This window comes from Macaca nemestrina, chromosome 11, assembly GCF_043159975.1.
Source record: "Macaca nemestrina isolate mMacNem1 chromosome 11, mMacNem.hap1, whole genome shotgun sequence".
Classification (NCBI taxonomy): domain Eukaryota; kingdom Metazoa; phylum Chordata; class Mammalia; order Primates; family Cercopithecidae; genus Macaca; species Macaca nemestrina.
Genome location: NC_092135.1, coordinates 72201538 through 72223148, shown reverse-complemented (window position 1 = coordinate 72223148; position 21611 = coordinate 72201538). Strand labels below are relative to the sequence as shown.

The 21611-nt window shown below is 43.7% G+C and overlaps 1 long non-coding RNA gene across 1 annotated transcript; it reads right to left on the bottom strand.

Annotated features, from left to right (window-relative positions):
- Nucleotides 1-1033: 1033 nt before the first annotated feature.
- On the bottom strand, nucleotides 1034-21313 carry LOC105483213 (uncharacterized). Its single transcript, XR_988108.3, has 4 exons — nucleotides 21203-21313; nucleotides 4773-6424; nucleotides 3359-3738; nucleotides 1034-3222 (listed from the first exon to the last, which is right to left on the bottom strand). It is a non-coding gene; the product is annotated as an uncharacterized lncRNA (long non-coding RNA).
- Nucleotides 21314-21611: the final 298 nt, after the last annotated feature.

The window sequence follows — 21611 nt, the reverse complement described above, 5'->3', positions numbered from 1 at the left end:
CTAGTTTTTAAACAAAGATCAATGTGTTATGCTAAAGTGTTGAGCTGACTGTTAAAACATTTGGGGAAATAATGACAATGTAACAAAGGCCTGGTTTGGAGTGAATCATCACCCTTTTAAAAGTTAAAGCAATTTTCAGGAGAATAGCTTTCAGCAAACGCTTTACATTATTCAAAACGGCCAAATAATGCTCTATTATAGCGCCTGAATGCTGCCAGTCAGCCCCTAAGTGCAATTTGTGCAAAGGCCCCGGTGCCTTATCTCCACTTCTTTATAAAGAGGTGAATATAAAACAATTTCTTCCAAACCCAGACAGAGAGCACGAAAATTGCTTCCCTTTCTGCAATCAGGGCAATTTAACTGGAGTGCAATTAGCACTATTAAATGTCGATTCTGCATAAACAAATCTGACTGAGCAGCGAAAGTGGGGTGAGAACCTCATATACACTGAAACTGATTTTTTAAAATTATGTATCCGGGTCCTTTACAATTGATCCGTGACGTTTTCATCTTGGAATATATTTACATCATAAATACACTATGGTTAAATCAACATAATTTTTTTGCAAAAAAATTCAATACGAATCCTAATAAAGAAGAATAGGGTAATTAAAGGGAAGAGTTCACTTCCTTTGAACAAATATTGTTTCTCCCATCTAGGCTCTCCCGGGAGCTTTGATCTGAGCAACTGCTCAAGTTGCTGTGTTTAGAAGGCAAAGCCAGGGAAACAATTCGGTCATTAGCACTGATAGGAAGGATTGGACCTCCTAAGCCACAGATAAAATGCTTCTCCCTGATGCGCAGAAAACATAGTGGCGACTGGGAGGACCAGTTATTTTCTGAATAACTAGATATAGTAACTGGTTAAATATTAAGTGACTGCCCAGTCTCCCCGGAGCTTTGACCTAGCACAGAGTTTAGCAGCGGATATACACCACTGGGGTGGGGTGAGGTTGGGGTGGGGTGAGGTGGAGTTGGGGGGACTCCGGAATATGGTTGAAGGGGAGGCATTGCGGGAGGAACAGAAGGTGCTCGCCTTGGCCAGGCTGGCTGCAGTCAAAGTCTGGACCACCGGGACTAGGAGGAGGGGTTGGGGGTGAAGGGAGCCCAGCCTATAAAAAGCATTTATCTGACCTGTCCTCCCTACTGCCTTTATTTATTTGCTAAGCCACAGCACTCCTTTTTAAATGATTTGTGCAATTAATTATGCTTTTCATTTGCATGATCTTCACTAGAGCAGTGATTATCAGGTCAGCACGGTGTGGGAGTTGCAGAGATACATTAATAACTTGAGTTAAAAAAAGAAAAAGCTGCCCTTGTGTACCAATGTTGCCTGCCATGAGCAAGGGAGAAGGAAGCCCAGGAAGGTCCATAGTGCCTGTTGAGTCGGGTGAATCCTTTCCACAGTTGGAGTCTTGTCAGCAGTTGGTGAAAATGAAATACAGCCTTTGATTAGCAGGGAATCTTTTATAGTTAACACATATTTATATTTTTTAAAGCACCAGTTGTTGAGATCAAATGGATGGAGAAAATTAATTAAAAATTGAGGAACTCTCCCACAGTTTCTGTTGAGCTTTCCTTTAATATTTGTTCTATAATGTCCTAATTCCAGCCCAACCCTTGCAAATGAAAGAGCAAGAAAGATTCAATAGGCCAATGGGACTTTCATCTTTTCTTTTTTTTGTATCTCAGAGGCGTCACTGCTATTTAGCAGTGGTAGAAGATGCAAATCTTTCTTGCCTCTGTAGGGTCTACTGAAGAATTTGAAAACCCCTAGTCTATTAAGTATAGTCCAAACGTTTGTTACACAACTAATTTTCTGCTGTTAGATGTATCTGGGCCATATATTTTAAGCTTGCCTCGATCTGTTTATCTGAGCCCAAAATGCATTAACAATTAAGGGAAAGACTGGTGTGTCAAAGGAAGGAAGGTGACTGTAGACTGTGTGATGATTTTAATGACTGCAATTATTGGAAGATTATTCAACAAGCATCATAGATTTGTTTACTGCATCACTCAGAAACTATGGGGGGCCTATTCAGCTTGGGGTTTTACTTTCCTCCCTCCCTCACCAACTACCAAAGAAGGGTCTTAGACCTAAGCAAATGTGGCATTCTGTAGTCACTTTCTTCTTTTTAAGAGCATCTCTTCCAAAATGATGCACATGTATTGTCTCAGCCAACTCTAATGGAACCACCTTTGGAGACATTAAAGCAATCTTTTCACATAGACCTGAACTAATATCAAGAAAAGCCAGAGGCCAGGATTTTGATCATTACTCAGTTTCTCCTAGCCAGGGTACCAGTTTCCTCAGTGTTACCCTTTCATAGGCAGATTTGAGGAGGCTTCCAACTCTTTCCTCCTCTATCCAGGGCTTGGAGAAGGCACTACAACCACAAAATGTTAAACAGGAGTGTAGGCATACCTCCAGGACACCCTGGGATAAAGATTGGCTTTTCCTTCCTTCCCTTTAACACACCCTCTCCCATGTTATTTCCTATCACAACTCCTGATGTTGCTTTATTAAAAATAAGTAAGTAAAAAGAAAAGGTATGGCTAAATGAATATCCGTTTGTGACTAAGGAAGTTTTTACTGTAAATACAGACACAAGGATGCAAGTAAGGAAAGTTTCTTGTCTGATATCCACAAAATGATCCTCAGTCCACAGTAATCTATAAATTGTGGCATGGGCTTTGCTCATTAATCGTGACAGATTTGGAAGGGAGATTGGGGGAAAAATGAACAGCAAATATCCCCACTAACACCCCCTTTCTTCCCTCCCCTGTAGAACTGAGACCGGAGTGACTGTGCCATCTAGACTTTCTTCCTGGGTTCTGTAATCGCCCAAACTCAAGCTTAAGGTGGACTTGCCTGGAACCTTCCCTGTTCAAATGTGAGCCTGCAGGATTCTGCAAGTGGCAATTAGGAGCCTATTACAAGCCATTAGATTGATCAATGTACCTTAAACAATGCGAATGAATTATATGACTGATTTATATGGGGAAGAAAAAGAAAGCAGTGGGGGAGGACGATTTCATCTCCTTTACATCCACACGCTGTTCTAGAGAAGAACCGGGCCCAGCCTCTGGTTCATCATAGCTTAGAACCACCCGAGCGATTTATCTAGAAAACTTTTCAAGCAAAGACAAGGTCCTCTCAGCTTGTCCGGTGGGTGGCGAGGTGCACGTTCTCTGCCTCTCTCTCGGCTTCCTAAGGAAGAGCTTAGAAAGACCAAGGCCCCGAGGGGCGGCGGAAGGTCACAGCGACTCCACTCCGCTAGCCAAGGACACCACCCGGAGCGGGCCCAGCTGCCTCCTTCCCTAGAGTCTGTCCCCAGAGAGAGGGAGGACGACTTACATATTTGTTTAACGGAGTGCTGGAGAGCTGCGTGGCCTCCTAATTACGTCAGGAACACAGAACCATCAGCCCTTGAAGTTTCCAGAGAGACTTCGGAAGGAGCGGCGACCCGGCTCCAGGCGCGAGATGACGCGGGGGGTGGGGAGGGAGGGTACTCCGTGGAACGGAACTCCAAGCTAGGGCTGGCGGTTCCAGCTAATCTATCTGGCGAAGACAAAATTACAACAGAGCTGGAGCGATCAAAGCTGGCCCCCGCCCCCACCCCCACCCCCGCCCACCCGCCTTCCCTGCCCAAAGTCTGTTTGTAGTTGTCTCCTCGACTGCAGACACACTCGTCCATCTTCTCACGACAAGGAAATTCCTGCCAGTTTTCCCAGAGCCTGCAAGGAGAGGACAAACGCACTTCACCCGTCCCAGAGGAGGAGGATTCCCTTTGTTTAACCTCCTCCTCCCACAGTCGGCCTTCAGCTCTGAAATGGGGGAAGGGAACAGGGGATGGAAAGGCCGTGGGCGGGGAAGGGCGGTTATAACAGAACCCCAGGTCCCACTCTGCCTTGCTGGTCCCTCCTCTTCCTCCTCCCTCTTCTCTTTCCAAGCTTCTCCCCCACCTCTCTCTCCCTCCTTCCGATCTTCTAGAGCCTCTTCCCACCCAAGTCCTCTCTCCGGCTCGCGCGCCCAGAGCCTGGGCAGGCGCTGTTTATTTCCCGGCCTTCGTGGTTTGGCGGGAAAGGGCTTCGTCCTGGCTTGTTCTTGAGTGTCTGGGACAAATCCTTTTGTTTGTGTCTAAACGTGGAATGAGAAGCCTTCCAGGTTGATAATGGGGCTCAGAGAGAAGAGGAAAATATCAGAGAAGCAACATGCGTGTGTCTTTTGCAGCCAGTATGCGATGGCAGTCCAGGGTTAGGAACCCCTTCCAGGTGGATCATGATTTCGCACACACACCCAACTGTGCTCATCTGTCTTTCATTACCCATGTTCCACTCTCCTGGGTTCTTTTCTAAGTTAGTTCCTTTCAGCCCTCTCCTTCCTAGACCCTCTTCTCAGAACGCTACCGTTCAGTGAGAGGGTGAGAAAAAAAGATAGATCGTAAGACTCCCCTCGAGGACCGAAGCACCCCCGTGACATATCCGGAAACAGGCCAGCCCTGGGCCGACACGTCCATGCTTTCTTGATTTCGGCCACTGTAGAGCCCAACCCTGACAGGCTGGACTTTCCCGTCACACCCACCGATGTCAAACCACGCCCTTCCAGATCCAGAAGGATACCCTCCGCCCTGACCCGCTTCTTGGAACATTGACTGAAGGGTATATACACAGGGGTAGAGGAAGTCTCCGTGCACTTTAGACACGTGCTCCTCCCCCTCGCCCCGTTGCCACATGCAGAATGTACACTGATGACAAACAGACACACTTACCAGGGCACATGCCACCGGCGTCCATCCTCCTTCCCAGCCAGGCATCAGCAAGCGAGACCGCCTTGAGGCAGGTGCCATCGCCGCAGGGAGGGTGGCTCCGAGCTCCAGATGTCTCCCTGGGAGTCAGGGCATTCAGGTACCCCAAAGCCAGTTTCGAGCCTCCCGGGTGGGGTGGGCGACCTTGACGAGTATGGGCGTCCCCCTCCGCCTCCCGCTGTGCTTCCGCGCCGCTTTCTGCTCTGCACCACCTCCGCCGCCGCAACTGCCCGAGCGCCCCTCTCCGAGAAGCCCTCTGCCCGCTGCATGCAGCCCATAGGCTCCACTACATCTGGGATGCATTGCCCCTTAATTGTCAATCCCATTATTGTGATCAAGTGAACGTTGCTAATCTCTACATTTATTGTTTAGGTAAATAGAGGCTGCATTTAATCAATATGCAGGGCCCCAGCTCTCGCAGCGCCAAGTAACTTAAGTCAACGGTGAAGATTTCAGTGTGTGCGTAATTACAGTGCTCGCGGAATCATCGCTCCAGCTCAATTCCACGTCTCTTCGCTGACCCGGGGGAGGGGGAGGAGGGAATGGGAGGAATCTCCACCCTCCAAGGGGTCGAGGGCCGGCTCCTTAAGGGCAAGTAAAAGACTTCGTGGCGGTGACACCGCGCGCCTGGCCCGCGCCCTCGGCGGTGCGCACTGTGAGCGCGGGGGCCTGAGGCGGGACTGGGGACTGCCCCCGACTTCTGAGCGGCAGAATCTGGCGCTTGGCGCCCCGGCTCTACCGCTCCTGGACCCCTCCCCTTCCAAATTTGCCTCAGGGAGGAGGGTGGTTCCCCATTCGGCGGGTCCCCGGCAGGCGGGAAAGCGGGGGCGGGGCCCTGGAAGTGGGTTGCCCCAAGTTCGCGACGCCCCTGCCCCAGCACGCAGGCTCCCTCTTCTCTTCCGCAGCTGCCTGGAGCAGCAGAGTTCCTTGCCCGCGGGGAACTCCCAAGAATTCCACGATTGGGCGCGCAGAGCGCGGGTTATTTGCCCTTCTTCCTAAATAGCTATTGTTTCCTAATTTAAGAGGACCTTCGCCGGGCTAGAACGTCAGGGATGCGCAGCAGGGGGTGGGCGGGTCTGGGGAGATGGGCGGTTCGCGCCGGCGAGGGGTGGTATCAGCTCCTTACAGTAGCTTGGCTCCCGGAGTGGTGTCAGAGTGAGGGCCTCTGGGTCTCGGCGAAGAAAGGGTTAGCTGAGAATCTTCCGGGGGGCGGCGGAAAGAACCCGACCGCCACGACACCTTGGAGTGGGGCCCGAGAAGCTGATCCTCAAGTTTGAGGCGCCAACACTTCTCTTTCGGCAACTCTGTTGTCGCGAGTTTCTCTTTCTTCTGGTTCCTCTTTCTCTGCTCCATTCCCGGACAAGTCGGACATAAACAACCATTAACTTCAGTTGTAACCAGATACCCGCCTTGCATGGAATTGTCCGGCTTTATGTAAGCAGGATTCTGAGGTCAACTCATCATTTGACAGTTTAGGGTGCCATTGCAACCTCCCAACGAAATTACAGCTGAAGTTTGAATATAAGGGTCCATGGTATTTGATGGCAGCCGGCTGTTTTTAATTTTCGGAATGGAACAGTTTTCGTATAAGGTATCCCTCTCTGCTTTCTTCTTCCCTTAAGTTGAATAGCATTTGGAACAAGAGGGAAATGAAACACAAATGTCAGTGCAATCCCGAAAACCTTTTTCTTTCTATTTCTACATTCAGAGCCTCCCCTCTGACCGGCCTAAGCTATTCCTAAGCCTGTAACTCTCCCCATCAGTTGGGCAGACCTCTTACCACTGGGCTGCAAACCAGTGCTGCCTCTGCCTCTACAGTACAGATAAACGTGATGTCAGACTTTTTTTTTTTTTTTTTTTTTTTTTGAGACAGACTCTCACCCTGTCGCCCAAGCTGAAGTGCAGCCACGCGATCTCGGCTGACTGCAACCTCCACCTCCCGGGTTCAAGTGATTCTCCTGTCTCAGCCTCCTGAGAAGTTGGGATTACAGGAGCCCGCCACCACGCCCAGCTAATTTTTTGTATTTTTAGTAGTGTCGGGGTTTCACCATCTTGGCCAGGCTGGTCTCGAACTCCTGACCTCGTGATCCACCCATCTCAGCCTCCCAAAGTGCTGGGATTATAGGCATGAGCCACTGCACCTGGTCCAGACTCTTTTGATTAGGAATGTCAACTTAACCTTTTCTGGATGGCAGTTGTTTTTAAGCCAGGATAAGGAAAAGAAAGGCAAGAGAGCTGATAGCCAGGGCTCCTGGGTAAGCACAAGCCCTTTGGAGGTCTCAGGAGCTGGGTGTGAATTAAGGCCCACCACTTTAAGGCCCTGTGACCTTGGGCAGGCCTTGAAACTTGTCTTTCCTCCTTTCTAAAAGGAAGCTAATAATTTCGACTTTGAAGGATTGTTGTGAAGGTTAAATAAAACTATATAGGAAAATTCCTAACAATGTGCTCAATACTTATTAATAGTTGAGCTAAAAAAGTTCCTGCCTTCCATTTTCCACTGAAATAGCATTCCCAGCTAAAACTTACTGTGAAACTAAAGGCAAAGCCAACAGCCGCTATAAAACAGAATTTTAGTGTGTGTGTGGGAAGCACAGGGCCTAGTACAGAAGCAAGGTTGGATGAGGATGAATGCAATGACAGCCTGCAGCTGCCTGATTTGGAAGGAGTAAGGTTAGCTGCTCCAGTCAGCCACACATTTCATGGTCTGGCTTTCATAGTTCTGCAGGAGGGGAAGAGGAGGCCTTGTCTCTAAAAATAATAGCTAATATTTATTGAGCAATTATTATATACCAGGCATTCTGCCAAGTGCTTTACACACAGCATCTCATTTAATCCCCACAATAACCTTACCAGGTGAGTCTTACTGATATCTTTTTTAAAACTTTTATTGTAGAAAAGACCTGCTGAGCACAGTGGCTCAAGCCTATAATCCCAGCACTTTGGGAGGCCAAGGCAGGGCAGATCCCTTGAGCCCAGGAGTTTGAGACCAGCCTAGGCAACATGGTAAAACCCTGTCTCTATAAAAAATACAAAAATTAGCTGAGCATGGTTGTGTGTGCCTGTGGTCCTAGCTACTGGGGAGGCTGACATGGGAGGATAGATTGAGCCTGGGAGGTCGAAGCTGAAGTGAGCCATGATTGCACTCCAGACTGGGTGACAGAGCAGGATCTTGTCTGAAATTTGAAAAAAAAAAATCAAATACTTATTTAGAAATAGAATATTTTAATGAGCCCTTCTATATCCATCACCCAGTATCAACAGTTGTCAGCTCATGGCCAAACTTGTTTCATCTCTATCCCATCCATTTCCCTCTTCCTTATTTCCTGAGGCAAATTTCAGATATTATATTATTTTATTTGTAAATATTATGGTATGCATCCAAATGTCAAAGAAAAAACACCAAAAATTTTCCAATACCATGTTATTCTATAATTATATCTAAACACATTAAAGTCTCCCCAGTTGTGTCATAAATGATTTTTTTAGTTGTTATTTTTTTTCAAATCAGATCTAAACATGCACACATTGCATTTAGTTAATATACCTCCCAAGTGTCTTTTAATCTATATGTTATTCTCTCTTCCTTTCCTTGCAAATTATTTGTTCTGATATCCCCCTCCCCACCCCCACCCTGTTTTTTTAAGAGACAGGGTCCCACTGCGTTTTCCAGGACAGACTCCAGTTGCTATTCACAGGTGGGATCATAATGCACTACAGGCTCAAACTCCTGGTTCCAAGGGATCCTCCTACCTCAGCCTCCCCAGTAGCTGCAACTACAGATGCACACCACAGCCCTCAGCTGATATTCTTTTATATGTAAAGGTTTAATTAATTAATTTAGAGACAAAGTCTCACTCTGTTGCCCAGGCTGGAGAACAGTGGTGCAATCACAGCTCACTGTACCCTTGACCTTCCGGGCTCAATGGATCCTCCCATCTCAGCCTCCCAGGTGGCTGGTACTACAGGAACATGTCACCTTGCCCAGCAATTTATTTATTTGTTTACTTTTAGTAGAGACAGGGTTTCACCATGTTGCTCAGGCTGGTCTCAAACTCCTGGGCTCAAGCGATCCACCCGCCTCGGCCTCCCCAAAGTGTTGAGTGTAAGCCACTTTGCCTGGCCTTATTCTTTTTATAAATGAAGAAACTCAGAGAGGTTGAAGGAATTTAGTAAGGGATAGAAAAGGAATTCAGTCCAAGATATGACCAATTCCAGAATCCAAGCACTTAATGGCTTTATTATATTCACTTTAAATCAAGTGATGAAAAGCATGACACAGAAGAAACATAATCACTCATAAAAGATTTCAGAACATGCATGACTCCCCTAAGCAACCAGTTCCTTTACCAAGTACCCATGGAAAACTGTTCACTTAAAACCCAGGCAAGGCTTGAAATGCGGGAAGAGAAATTGAAAACAGAATAACCCAGTATCCTCCTTATGTTTTGAATCTGACTAAATAAATCCTGCATGCAAATGTATCCATAACGTAAAATAATTTTTACTTCCAACAAATATTTAGCAAGGCAAAAACATTTCTTAAATCTATCAGGTTTTCTTCTCCTTTTTTCTTCTGTTTTTCCTGATCTCCCTTTCTCTCTGTTCTCTATAGCTAAGATAAGGCGAAAACATCTCTTTCAAGCAATTATTTTAAAATACCAGTCAAATTAACAATTTGGTAGTCTGATATGTGATATCTGGCTTTTGTTATGGTAGTTTTGAAACCACAGTTACCCTAGCAACTGAATACATTTTTTCTTTAAAAAAATTTTAGCTGTCTGAAGGAGAAAAAAAAAGAAAGAAAAAGAAAACTTCGTGCCAGAATTTTCCCATAATAGCTTCCATTAACTGCAGTGACTTCTATTGGAGAGGCCAGCACTGCTGTCTCCTGCTGTCACCAGTCATTCACTGATCTAGCAGATTTTTTGTTTGATAAGGCCAATTTGAGTTTTATAAAACATTTATTTTTTTCACCTCCAAGGAGCAAATACTAGTAAGGATGGATTCAACGTCTATCACTGGATACCATACAAGGGCATCAACCTGCCAGTGGAGCTTGTAGGTGAGAAGAAAAACTAAAACAAATCTATAGGCTTCATTTATTTAAAAAAAAAAAAAAAAGGGGGCGGGGGGAGAAAAAAAAAGAGGAGGGATGGTTAAAGGGTATTAGAACAGTCCCTAAAAACTTAGCAAGAGGCCAGGTGCAGTGGCTCACGCCTACAATCCGAGCGCTTTGGGAAGCCAAGGTTGGCGGATCACCTGAGGTCAGGAGTTAAAGACCGACCTGGCCAACATGGTGAAACCCCATCTCTACTAAAAATACAGAAATTAGCCAGGCGTGGTGGTGCATGCCTGTAATTCCAGCTACTCAGGAGGCTGAGGTGGGAGAATTGCTTGAACCTGGGAGACGGAGGCTGCAGTGAGCTGAGATCATGCCACTGCACTCCAGCCTGGGCAACAGAGTGAGACTCCATCTCAAAAAAAAAAAAAAAAACTTGGCAAGAGGAAAAAGGGAGCAGAAGAGCCAACAGTCTATAATAGAATCTTTCTGGCAATACCTGCTAACTATGCAGTTGCCAAAGAGGGCAATGATGCTAGTTAATGAGGAAGAGGAAGAAGAAAGGGAGTGATGCACATTGCATTGAGTTTTGTAGATTTGATAAACCATGGGTTGGCCTTTTTTTTTTTTTTTTTGAGATGAAGTCTTCCTCTGTTGCCCAGATTGGAGCACTGGAGTGCAATGGTGCGACCTTGGCTCATTGGCTCATTGCAACCTCTGCCTCCTGGGTTCAAACAATTCTCCTGCCTCAGCCTCCTGAGTACTGGGATTACAGGCACGCACCACCATGCCCAGCTAATTTTTGTATTTTTAGTAGAGATGGAGTTTCACCATGTTGGTAAGGCTGGTCTCGAACTTCTGACCTCGTGATCTGCTCGCCTTGGCCTCCCAAAGTGCTGGGATTACAGGCATGAGCCAACGCACCCAGCCCATGGGTTGGCATTTTAAGGAGGTGAAGTAGATAAGACTCAGCAAGGCAAAAAAGATGTACATTAGGGCTTCTTGGAGCAACTAGACTCTGAATGTTGGCAAAAATGTTCACTTCCTCTGAACAAAATCCCTTTCACAGTCATGCTTATAATGCAGACAGCTCTAGGTTTCTTTTCTTAAAACACACACACAAACTGATTTTATAAAAATATCCATATCCTTTCTCTTGAATAGAAGGTTTTAAGACCTGGAGCTATAGTGTGGGGAAATCAATAGATGGCAAAAGAAGTACGGGGTGGTTCTGCCCCTGTTAGTAAGATACCACCTTTCATGGGCCTCCTGGGGCTCATTTATGGAGTCATTCTGTAGAGGACCAAAATAAGCCAAAATCCAAAACAGGAGGTTATCCTTTGCAATGTAACAGTTCAACAAAGTTTGAAAGAATGAAGGTTCTCATCCTTGGGATTTTATTTTAGATTGCCCTACCTACCTAAGTATAATATTTTGACTTGAGGAATTATATATTGAGCCAAGGTGAGAACTAAAAAAACAGAAAGAGAATCAACTCTTTTTGCAGAAAATGTAATTTTTCTATAGTAAACTCACCCTGCACTAACTCTCTCCCTCTCCCGGTCTCTCTCTATGTGTGTGTATACACACACACACACACACATACATATAGTCCTAATAAGCACTTTTTTTTTTTAAAGCAAAATGTAAAAGACAGCAAAACCAGCAAGATCAGTTAGGATTTTTTCTTAACTACTTAAACTTTATTAAAGGAACTTGCTGCTTCTTTGTTGACCATCTGCAAGATGCTATACCTGGGTTACATTTTCAGTCTTGAATCCCACCCTTATGTAAGATCTAAAACTGGAGAAGAATGGCTGTTCAAAGGAAAATCTTGACACTTTTAGCATAAGAAGGTGTACTGGATATTGGGAAGAGAGAAACAGAAATATTAACTACAGATAGCAAAAAAGAAAAACAAATTAATATTGATTAATTAGAAGAGCTGAGGAAATCTGGAATGAAGGATTACTCTGAAGTATTTAAGCACCAGTAACAACAGACATTGCTACCAGAATTAGAGAACTGTGTAGTAAATTCAATTCTTGTTTCCAGTCCTTATCCCTTTTCTTTTCTATTTTAACATGCTCCTTATTTTGAAATATAATTAGAAGCTTACAAAAAAGTTGCTAGAATCTTACAAAGAAACATTTCTGTTTATCTTTTAGCAGATTCGCCAGGTTTTAACATTTTGCATCATTTGCTTTGTTACTCTCTCAGAAGATTCAGATTTTCAAAGAAGACATGGGTTTGGTTTGAGATCAGCTAAGTTTGAGAGAAAAGTGGAATGTCTGAGCAGAAAAGCTCGGCCGGGTGCGGTGGCTCATGCCTGTAATCCCAGCACTTTGGGAGGCCTAGGCGGGCGGATCACCTGAGGTCAGGAGTTCAAGACCAGCCTGGCCAACATGGTGAAACCCTGTCTCTACTAAAAATACAAACATTAGCCGGGTGTGGTGGTGCGCCCTTATAATCCCAGCTCCTCAGGAGGCTGAGGTGGGAAAATTGCTTGAACCTGGGGGGCAGAGGCTTCAGTGAGCCAAGGTCACGCCACTGCACTCCAGCCTGGGTAACAGAGCAACACTCCATCTCAAAAACAAAAACGAAAACGAAAACGAAAACCAAAAAAAGAGCTCAGCAGACTGACAGTCAAGGATCTAAAACTCAAGAAATAGACTACTCAGAAAGATAACAATTTGAAGAAAAAACTAAGTGGGACTAATTTGTTTGAGGACATGGATTTTGAGGAAAAGCCTAATTCCGAAAGGCAAAAGGTCTTAATTCCAGCCAGTGAAAAGGCATGTGATTCTATTAATATATGAATTGTAACTTCCCTTTAGGGTCATTTGCTATTATTCTTCTTTCACATTTGGAGACGACTTCGAAAATACATGAGGCTTATTGTATGGTTTTATCCAGGGGAAATTTATAAGAAATTGAAAGTATTGTCATTAATATGGCTTGTAGGTAACATATATGTTCCAGTTACCATTGTTTTGTAACAAATTACCCTAAAACTTAGTGGCATAAAATGACGACTTTATTATGCTCACAGATTCTCTGGATCAGGAATTCAGATTGGGTACAGTGGGTATGGATGATAATCTTCACTCCACCGTATCTGAAGCCTTAGTCAGGAAGAGTCAAAGGCTGTGGCTAACTCAACGACTGGGGGCTGGAATCACCTGGATGTGATTTCACTCACTTATCTGGCAGAGGATGCCGGCTTTTCTTTTTTTTTTTAGGTGGAATTTCGCTCTTGTTGCCCAAGCTGGAGTACAATGGCACGATCTCAGCTCACTGCAACCTCTGCCTCCCAGGTTCAAGCGATTCTCTTGCCTCAGCCTCCTGAATAGTTGGGGTTACAGGCATGCGTCACCATGCCCAGCTAATTTTGCATTTTTAGTAGAAATGAGGTTTCACCATGTTAGCCAGGCTGGTCTCAAACTCCTGCCCTCAGGTAATCTGCCCTCCTTGGCCTCCCAAAGTGCTGGCATTACAGGTGTGAATCACCACATCAAGAAGGATGCTGGTTTTTAACCAGGACACCTACCGTATGGTTTCTGCATGAGTGGGTGCAGGCTTCCTTACAGCATACCGTTGAATTCCTGTATTGAGTGTCCCAAGACAGCAAAATGAAACATGGTATTTTTGTGATCTAGCCTCAAAATTTACATAGCATCACTCTCCAGTACTCTTTTATTGAGACAGTCGCAAGTATTTGCCCAAGTTTAAGGGGAAAAGATATAAACTCCACTTCTCCATAAGACAAATGTTAAGGTCACATTATAAAAAGAGCACTTGGAATAGGAGATACTATTTCAGCCACTTTGGGAAAACACAATCTGCAATAAAACATATATGAATACATAAAGGGAGCATCTAACAGAGTGCAAAGAATAGGCATCTGAGAGTTATTTTTCACGTCTATGGTGGTTGAAATTTAAAGTATTTCCTCAAAGACTGAGATATAAAGAAGAATTTGGCCGGGCGCGGTGGCTCAAACCTGTAATCCCAGCACTTTGGGAAGCCGAGACGGGCGGATCACAAGGTCAGGAGATCGAGACCATCCTGGCTAACATGGTGAAACCCTGTCTCTACTAAAAATACAAAAAACTAGCCGGGCGAGGTGGCGGGCGCCTGTAGTCCCAGCTACTCGGGAGGCTGAGGCAGGAGAATGGCGTAAACCTGGGAGGTGGAGCTTGCAGTGAGCTGAGATCCGGCCACTGCTCTCCAGCCTGGGCGACAGAGCGAGACTCCATCTCAAAAAAAAAAAAAAAAAAAAAGAAGAATTTTACATATCCCCTATGGCTTCTTTATTAGGAATTATTTTCCATAAATGTCCTGAAAGTGTAAGATTTACAGAGTTTTTTTAATTATTTTTATTTTATTATTATTATTATTTTTGAGACAGAGTCTCACTCCATCACCCAGGTTGGAGTGCAGTGGCTTGATCTTGGCTCACTGCAACCTCACCTCCCAGGTTCAAGCAGTTCTCATGCCTTAGCCTCCTGAGTAGCTGGGATTACAGGTGCACACCACCACATCAGGCTAATTTTTGTATTTTTAGTAGAGGCGGGGGTGTTGGCCAGGCTGGTCTCGAACTCCTGACCTCAAGTGATCCACCCGCCTTGGCCTCCCAAAGTGCTGTGATTACAGGCATGAGCTACCATGTCTGGCCAGTGTTTTAATTAACATCTTGCTTTTACATGTACAACTTAGTGCATTGCAATTCTTTAAACATCTCATGAGCAGATGAACAGCAGCTCACGAGATGTTCAGAATTACAAAATCTATAGGAGTTTCTCATTTGGCCTAAAATTGAGGATGCTGATCTAATAACTTGATCACTCACATCTCTTTAAAATAAAATTTAATAGATTGCTTTAATAGAGAATTATTAATCATAGAAAAAATATTCAATCTGTCAGGTGTACATTCTTTTTTATTAGCACCCATTTCATTATGTAATTCAAAGGTTTGGAATATTGGAAATCAGCCTGCATCTTTGAAAGAAACCTTAATACTTTTCTTTGTTACTGCAAGTATTTTTTCCTTTTCCTTTTTTTAAATATGAAAAGAGACTGAGGAATTGTCCTGATATTTGGTTAATAAATTAAAAACCTATGTTTAAATGCTTTAATATCCTGGTCCTGTTTCACTGTGTCATCAGGGGTTGGTTTATCAGCTGTAAAATTACATAAGAAACCTTTTAAATGTAGACCTGTTAACAATATTTGAACTGCTGTGCATATACTGTGATCTTCTAATAATGACTACATCAATTGTGACAGCTCACTGTAGCTCACCAGCACTAGCTCTGCAATTGCTGATGTATTTTCAGAGATCAGAGAAGGTAACAAGGCTGGGCTTTTTCCAGTATTCAGTGATTGTTACTCATTCAACATTTCAGGTCTTTTCTAGCCTTCTCCAAATCCTATTTTGCAAACCATATAAACATTACTTTTTTTTTTTTTGACACAAGTTCTCATCCTGTCACTCAGGTTGGAGTGCAGTGGCGTGATCACAGCTCACTGCAGGCTCAACCTCCCCAGGCTCAAGTGATCATCCCACCTCAGCCTCCCAAGTAGCTGGGACTACAGGCACGTACCACCATGCCCAGCTAATTTTTGTAATTTTTTTTAGAGTCGGGGTTTTGCCATGTTGCCCAGGCTGGTCTCAAACTCCTGGGCTCAAGTGATCAGCCTCAGCCTTCTAAAGTGCTAGGATTACAGGCATGAACTACAGCACCTGGCCAGAACACTACTTTTAAGAACCAAGAAACTGCTATATTTGAGTAGCCAATCAATTAAGAAGGCGGAAGAGATGTCGATTATATAGCAAGGACAGACCCAAGGGAAAGGAATTTTGAAAGTTGAACATTTTTCATTTTAAAACAATAAGTTTGGCTTGGTGCTGTGGCTCATGTCTGTAATCCCAGCAAATCACAAGAGAATCACTTGAGGCCAGGAGTTCGCGACCAGCTTGGGCTATGTAGTGAGATCCCATCTCCAACAACAAAAAAAAGTTTTTTAAAATTAGGGTGATATGGTGGTGTGCACCTGTAGTCCCAGCTACTCAGGAAGCTGAGGTGGGAGGATCACTCGAGCCCGGGAGTTTCAGAGTACGGTGAGCTGTGATAGCCCCACTGCACTCCAGCCTGAGTGACAGAGCAAGACCCTGTCTCTAAAACAAAACCCAGAAACAAAAAAAAAAAAAAAATTAAGTTTAATGGAATACATCTCAGTTAACAGTTATGTTAGATGAGGAGGCCTAAGCTTAGAGCAAATCCAGCTTTCTCTGTGTCTAGTTCTACCATAATTGAGTGATGGGGAAAGAAGTATACAGCAATGTGTATAAGTTAGGGTTTGTTTGGCTACAGGTTTGAAAGCAATCAGAAACCAAAGTAGAGAACATTGGCTTGAAGTGCAGAAAAAAGTTTACTTCTAAACTGATAAAGTGACTCCATGGATCATCAGGGATCTGAGTGTTTTTCTCTCCCTCTTTTTTCCCCATTTGCTTGTGTCATCTATGGTTTTTTAAAAATTATTTTTTATTTCAGTAGGTTTTGGGGGAATGGGTGGCATTTGGCTACGTAGATAAGTTCTTTAGTGGTGATTTCTGAGATTTTGGTGCACCCATCACCCAAGCGGTGTACACTGTACCCAACGTGTAGTCTTTTATTTCTCACCCCCCTTCCACCGTTTCCCCTGAGTCTCCAAAGTGCATTGTATTATTTTTATGCCTTAGCATCCTCACTGAGTGCTTCTCTCTTTTTTTAGTACACAGCCTCATAGGTCAAGATGCTTCAGGTCCAGCTACTGTTTCTCTATTCTAATGAGCAGGAAGGAGAAAGGGCAAAGAAAACATGCCATCTACCCTTACAAACACTTCCCAGAAACTCAACTCAACAATTCAGTTAACATCTCATGAACTAGAATTTACTCAGAAGCCATATCTAGCTGCAAGGAAGGTTGGGACCTACAGTTTTTATTTCCTGTGGCCGTGTTTCTTTCTAAAAAAATCTATAACCAAATACTACAGTTTGAATGTTTTTGTTCCCCTCAAATTTATGTGCTGGAAGCTTAATCCTCATTGCAACAGTGTTGAGAGGTGGGGGCTGAATGGGAGGCATTTCAGTCATGAAGGCTCTACCCTTGTGTGTGGATTAATGCTGCTATAAAAAAGAGCTTGCAGGAGTGGGCTCTCTCTCTTCTGCTCTTCTGCTACGTGAGGAACAGGGTTCCCCCTCCTCTGGAGGATGCGGAGTTCAAGGCACCATCATGGAGGCAGAGACCAGACCCTAACCCGATGCCAAAACTGCTGGCACCTTGATCTCAGACTTCTCAGCCTCCAGAACTGTGAACAATATATACCTGTTTATTGTAAGTTCCCCAGTCTCAGGTGTTCTGTTATAGCAGCACAAATAGACTAAGGCACTAAGGAAAAAGGGGAGGTAACATATAATATTCCCTGACACAAAATAAGTCTTTTAGGAAAGGAGGGATGATCTAGGAACCAATAAACTGTTGTGAAACAAATTTACATGATGCTTGGCTAGTCAGTGTGTGACCAAATAGTAAAATGATTTTAAACTTTATTCTACCCAAATGAACATCAAGAATTCAAGAATTAGATTTAAACGAGACAAAACAATTATTTTTGATGTTATTAAGGGTGAAAGTGGCATTGTGGTGGTGTTAGGAAAATGCCCTTACTTTTTAAAGATTTACATTGAGGATAAAGGGGTGAAATGACATGGTCTTTGGCATTTACTTAAAATACATCTACAGGCCAAGGGCAATGGCTCTTACCTGTAATCCCAGCACTTAGGAAGGCTGAGGCAGGAGGATCGCTTGAGTCCTAAAGTTCAAGACCAGCCTGAGCAACATAGTGGGACACTGTCTCCACAAAAAATTTAAAAATTAACCAGGCGTGGTGGCACACGTTAGTCAGTCCAAGCTACTGGGGAGGCTGAGGTGGGAGGATTGCTTGAGCCCTGGAGGTTGAGACTGCAATGAGTTGTGCTCAAGCCACTATATTCCAGCCTGAGTGACAGAGCAAGACCTTCTCTCAAACAAACAAACAACCCCAAACAAAACAAAAACAAAAAACTCCTACAAAGAAAAAAGGGGGAAGATGAAAAAAATATAGTCAAAATCTTGATCATTGCTAATTTGGGATTGGGGCAGAGGCTCACACCCGTAATCCTAGCACTTTCAGAGGCCGAGATGGGCAGATCCCTTGAGTCCAAGAGTTTGAGACCAACCTGGGCAAAATGGCAAAAATCCCATCTCTACAAAAAATACAAAAATTACTTGGGCATGGTGGTGCATGCCTGTGTTCCCGGCTACTTGGGAGGCTGGGGTGGGAGGATCAGCTAAGCCCAGGAGGTCAAGGCTGCAGTGAGCTGTGGGATCATTCCACTGTACCCCAGCCTGGGTGACAGAATGAGACCTGGTCTCAAAAATATATACATATTTTTAAATTGGGGGTATGAGTACATGGGATTGATTGTACTATTATTTTTTAGTATGTTTGAAATGTTTCTTTTTTGTTTTTTTTTTTTGTTTTTTTTTTTGAGATGGAGTCTCGCTCTGTTGCCCAGGCTGGAGTGCAGTGGCGTGATCTAGGCTCACTGCAAGCTTTGCCTCCCAGGTTCACAGCATTCTCCTGCCTCAGCCTCCCGAGTAGCTGGGAGGACAGGCACCTGCCACTACGCCCGGCTAATTTTTTGTATTTTTAGTAGAGACGGGTTTTCACTGTGTTAGCCAGGATGGTCTCGATCTCCTGACCTCGTGATCCGCTCACCTCGGCCTCCCAAAGTGCTGGGATTACAGATGTGGGCTACCACTCCTGGCCTGAAATGTTTCAGTAAACAAACTTTTTTGTAAATAATCAGGATCAAAATTTCTAAATCTTAGTTGGTAATATCAGTACCATGTAACCTTGTCCAATTTAATGTTTCTGTGTTTGAGTTTCTTCATATGTAAAATGCAAATAATAATACCTGGTCTAACCAGCTAACAGTGCTGTACTGAAGGCCAAATATAAAAATGCCTGTGAAAGTGTTTCAGAACCTATAATATAGTGTGATATCAGATATTGCTGATAACGTGCTTGCTGTCATTTTTATTAATGTAAGGCCAGAGTCCATGTCCCATTATTCACTGCTATATCTCTAGTGACTGGTAAAATGCCTGGAACATAATAGATATAAAATAAATGTTTGATAAGTGAGAACAAAATTAAGAAACAAAAAGTATATGAAACTGACATGAACTCGTAAGGATAGAAGAGACCTGGGAAGTCATCCAATAACCTCATGTTATGTATGAGGAAACTGAGCCCAGAGCAATTAAAGGACTCACTTAAACACGACACAGGTGGCAGAGTTTCAATATGGTGGAGGAGATAAAGGCACAGTCATCCGCAAAATCACAAGGGAAACACCAGAGACTCCAGGAGAATGTTGCTCCCTTTTTAGCTACTTCAGGAAAATCATGCCATAATATCATTACATCACTGCTTGTTGCAGTCCCAAGGAACAGTGCGTTCTCTAGCAGCACTCAGACTTTGTTCCATTAACAACTGTTATCAAACAGGAGGCAGTAGGGACTCAAAAATCCTTTTGTCACATTTTGGTTCCAATGTTCTACAGGGGTAGAGGGAGCTTCTGCTCCCTGGCCTGTGGGTCATATGGTCTTTATTGCAACTCTCAGCCTTGTTTTTGTAGAACAAAAGCAGCCACAGAAAATATGTAAATGAATGAGTTTGGCTGTGTGCCAACAAAACTTTAGTTATAGAAATAGGTGACCAGCTAGATTTGTCGTAGAGGATTTGATAAGAAGCCAGGACTTACCTCAAATGTACTCTGTTCCAAAGGCCAGTCTGTTCTCCAACTCCTCTCAAACATTATAATAATGATATACATTATAATTAATATATGCTACTAACAAAATGTTTTTTTTAAAATAAGGCAAAAGTGTGACTTTCATACAAATATTTTAAAAAGTTAAAGATTTGACCAGATGCGGTGGCTCACGCCTATAATCCCAACACTTTGGGAGGCTGAGGGGGTGGATCACTTAAGGTCAGGAGTTCGAGACCAGCCTGGCCAACCTGGTGAAAACTTGTCTCTACTAAAAATACAAAAATTAGCCAGGTGTGGTGTTGCAACTGTAGTCCCAGCTACTTGGGAGGCTGAGGCAGGAGAATCACTTGAACCTGGGAGGTGGAGGTTGCAGTGAGCCAAAGTCTCGCCACTGCACTCCAGCTTGGATGACAGAGTGAGACTTTGTCTCAAAAATAAAATAAAATAAAATAAAGTCAAAGATTTTATTTAACACACTAATTAGTGAGGAAAACACCAATACATTAAAACCAGTTCAAAGGGGATTAAAAGAACAAACACATATAGAGGCAATCAGGAATGCCGAAATGAATTTGTCAATAGAAAAAACTGATCAATATTTACAAGAAATAGAATAATGCTTGGAATCCTCTTTTCCACAGAGTGGTCATCACTTTCATCTTCACCAGACACAACTTATTGCCATGTCTATGGACAAGACTCATTTGCATTACTATAAGGTTTTTTTTTTTTTTTTTTAAGACAGAGTCTTGCTCTGTTGTCCAGGCAGGAATGCAGTGGTGCCATATCGGCTCACTGCGACCTCCGCCTCCTGGGTTCAAGCAATTCTCATGCCTCAGCCTCTTGAGTAGCTGGGATTAAAAGCATGTACCACCATGCCGGGCTAATTTTTGTATTTTTAGTAGAGACAGGGTTTTACCATGTTAGCCAGGCTGATCTTGAACTCCTGGCCTCAAGTGATCCACCCGCCTCGGCCTCCCAAAGGGCTGGGATTACAGATGTAAGCCACTGCCCCTGGTCTTGCATTACTACAAATTTTCAACAACTTATAGAGTTGCATATAACCATCAGTCTGTGATGAAAACTACAATTCTCCATATAGTCAGATAATTCCAAAGGATCTCTTAGACAACCCCCGCTGAAACGATACCCAGTCATCACCCATTCAGAATTTTCCCTGATAATTTATTATAATTTTTCTTAATGCTATTCTTTCATCCAAAGTTTCCCAAAAGGTGATAAATATAACACTGGTGATACTGGATTTTAGGTGGCATGGACAAATACTTTTATCTTAATAAACATATGTTTATTTTATAATAGGTTATAAAATTAGACTGTCAAACTCATAATATCACAGATACTATTTTTAAAAACCTCTACCTAGATAGATCACTGAAATTTCAGAACATTATAAATAAGAGATGATTCTAAAATCCTGTAGAAAGAAAAAAAGTTACTTACAAAGGAGCAAGAATCACAGACACCTCTGAAAGTATCGTTAAAGTTTCTCTTCTCCCTGGCGTCACGTCTAAGTCAGAGTCTCCTAAAGAGCCCAAACACCTAAGGAAGCTCTTCATTGGAGGGTTGAGCTTTGAAACAACCAATGAGAGCCTGAGGAGCCATTTTGAGCAACAGGGACCGCTCATGGACTGTGTGGTAACGAGAGATCCAAACACCAAGCGCTCCAGGGGCTGTGGGTTTGTCACATATGCCACTGTGGAGGAGGTGGATGCAGCCACGAATGCAAGACCACATAAGGTGGATGGAAGAGTTGTGGAGACCAAGAGAACTGTCTCAAGAAGAGATTCTCAAAGACCAGGTGCCCACTTAACTATGAAGAAGATATTCGTTGGTGGCGTTAAAGAAGACA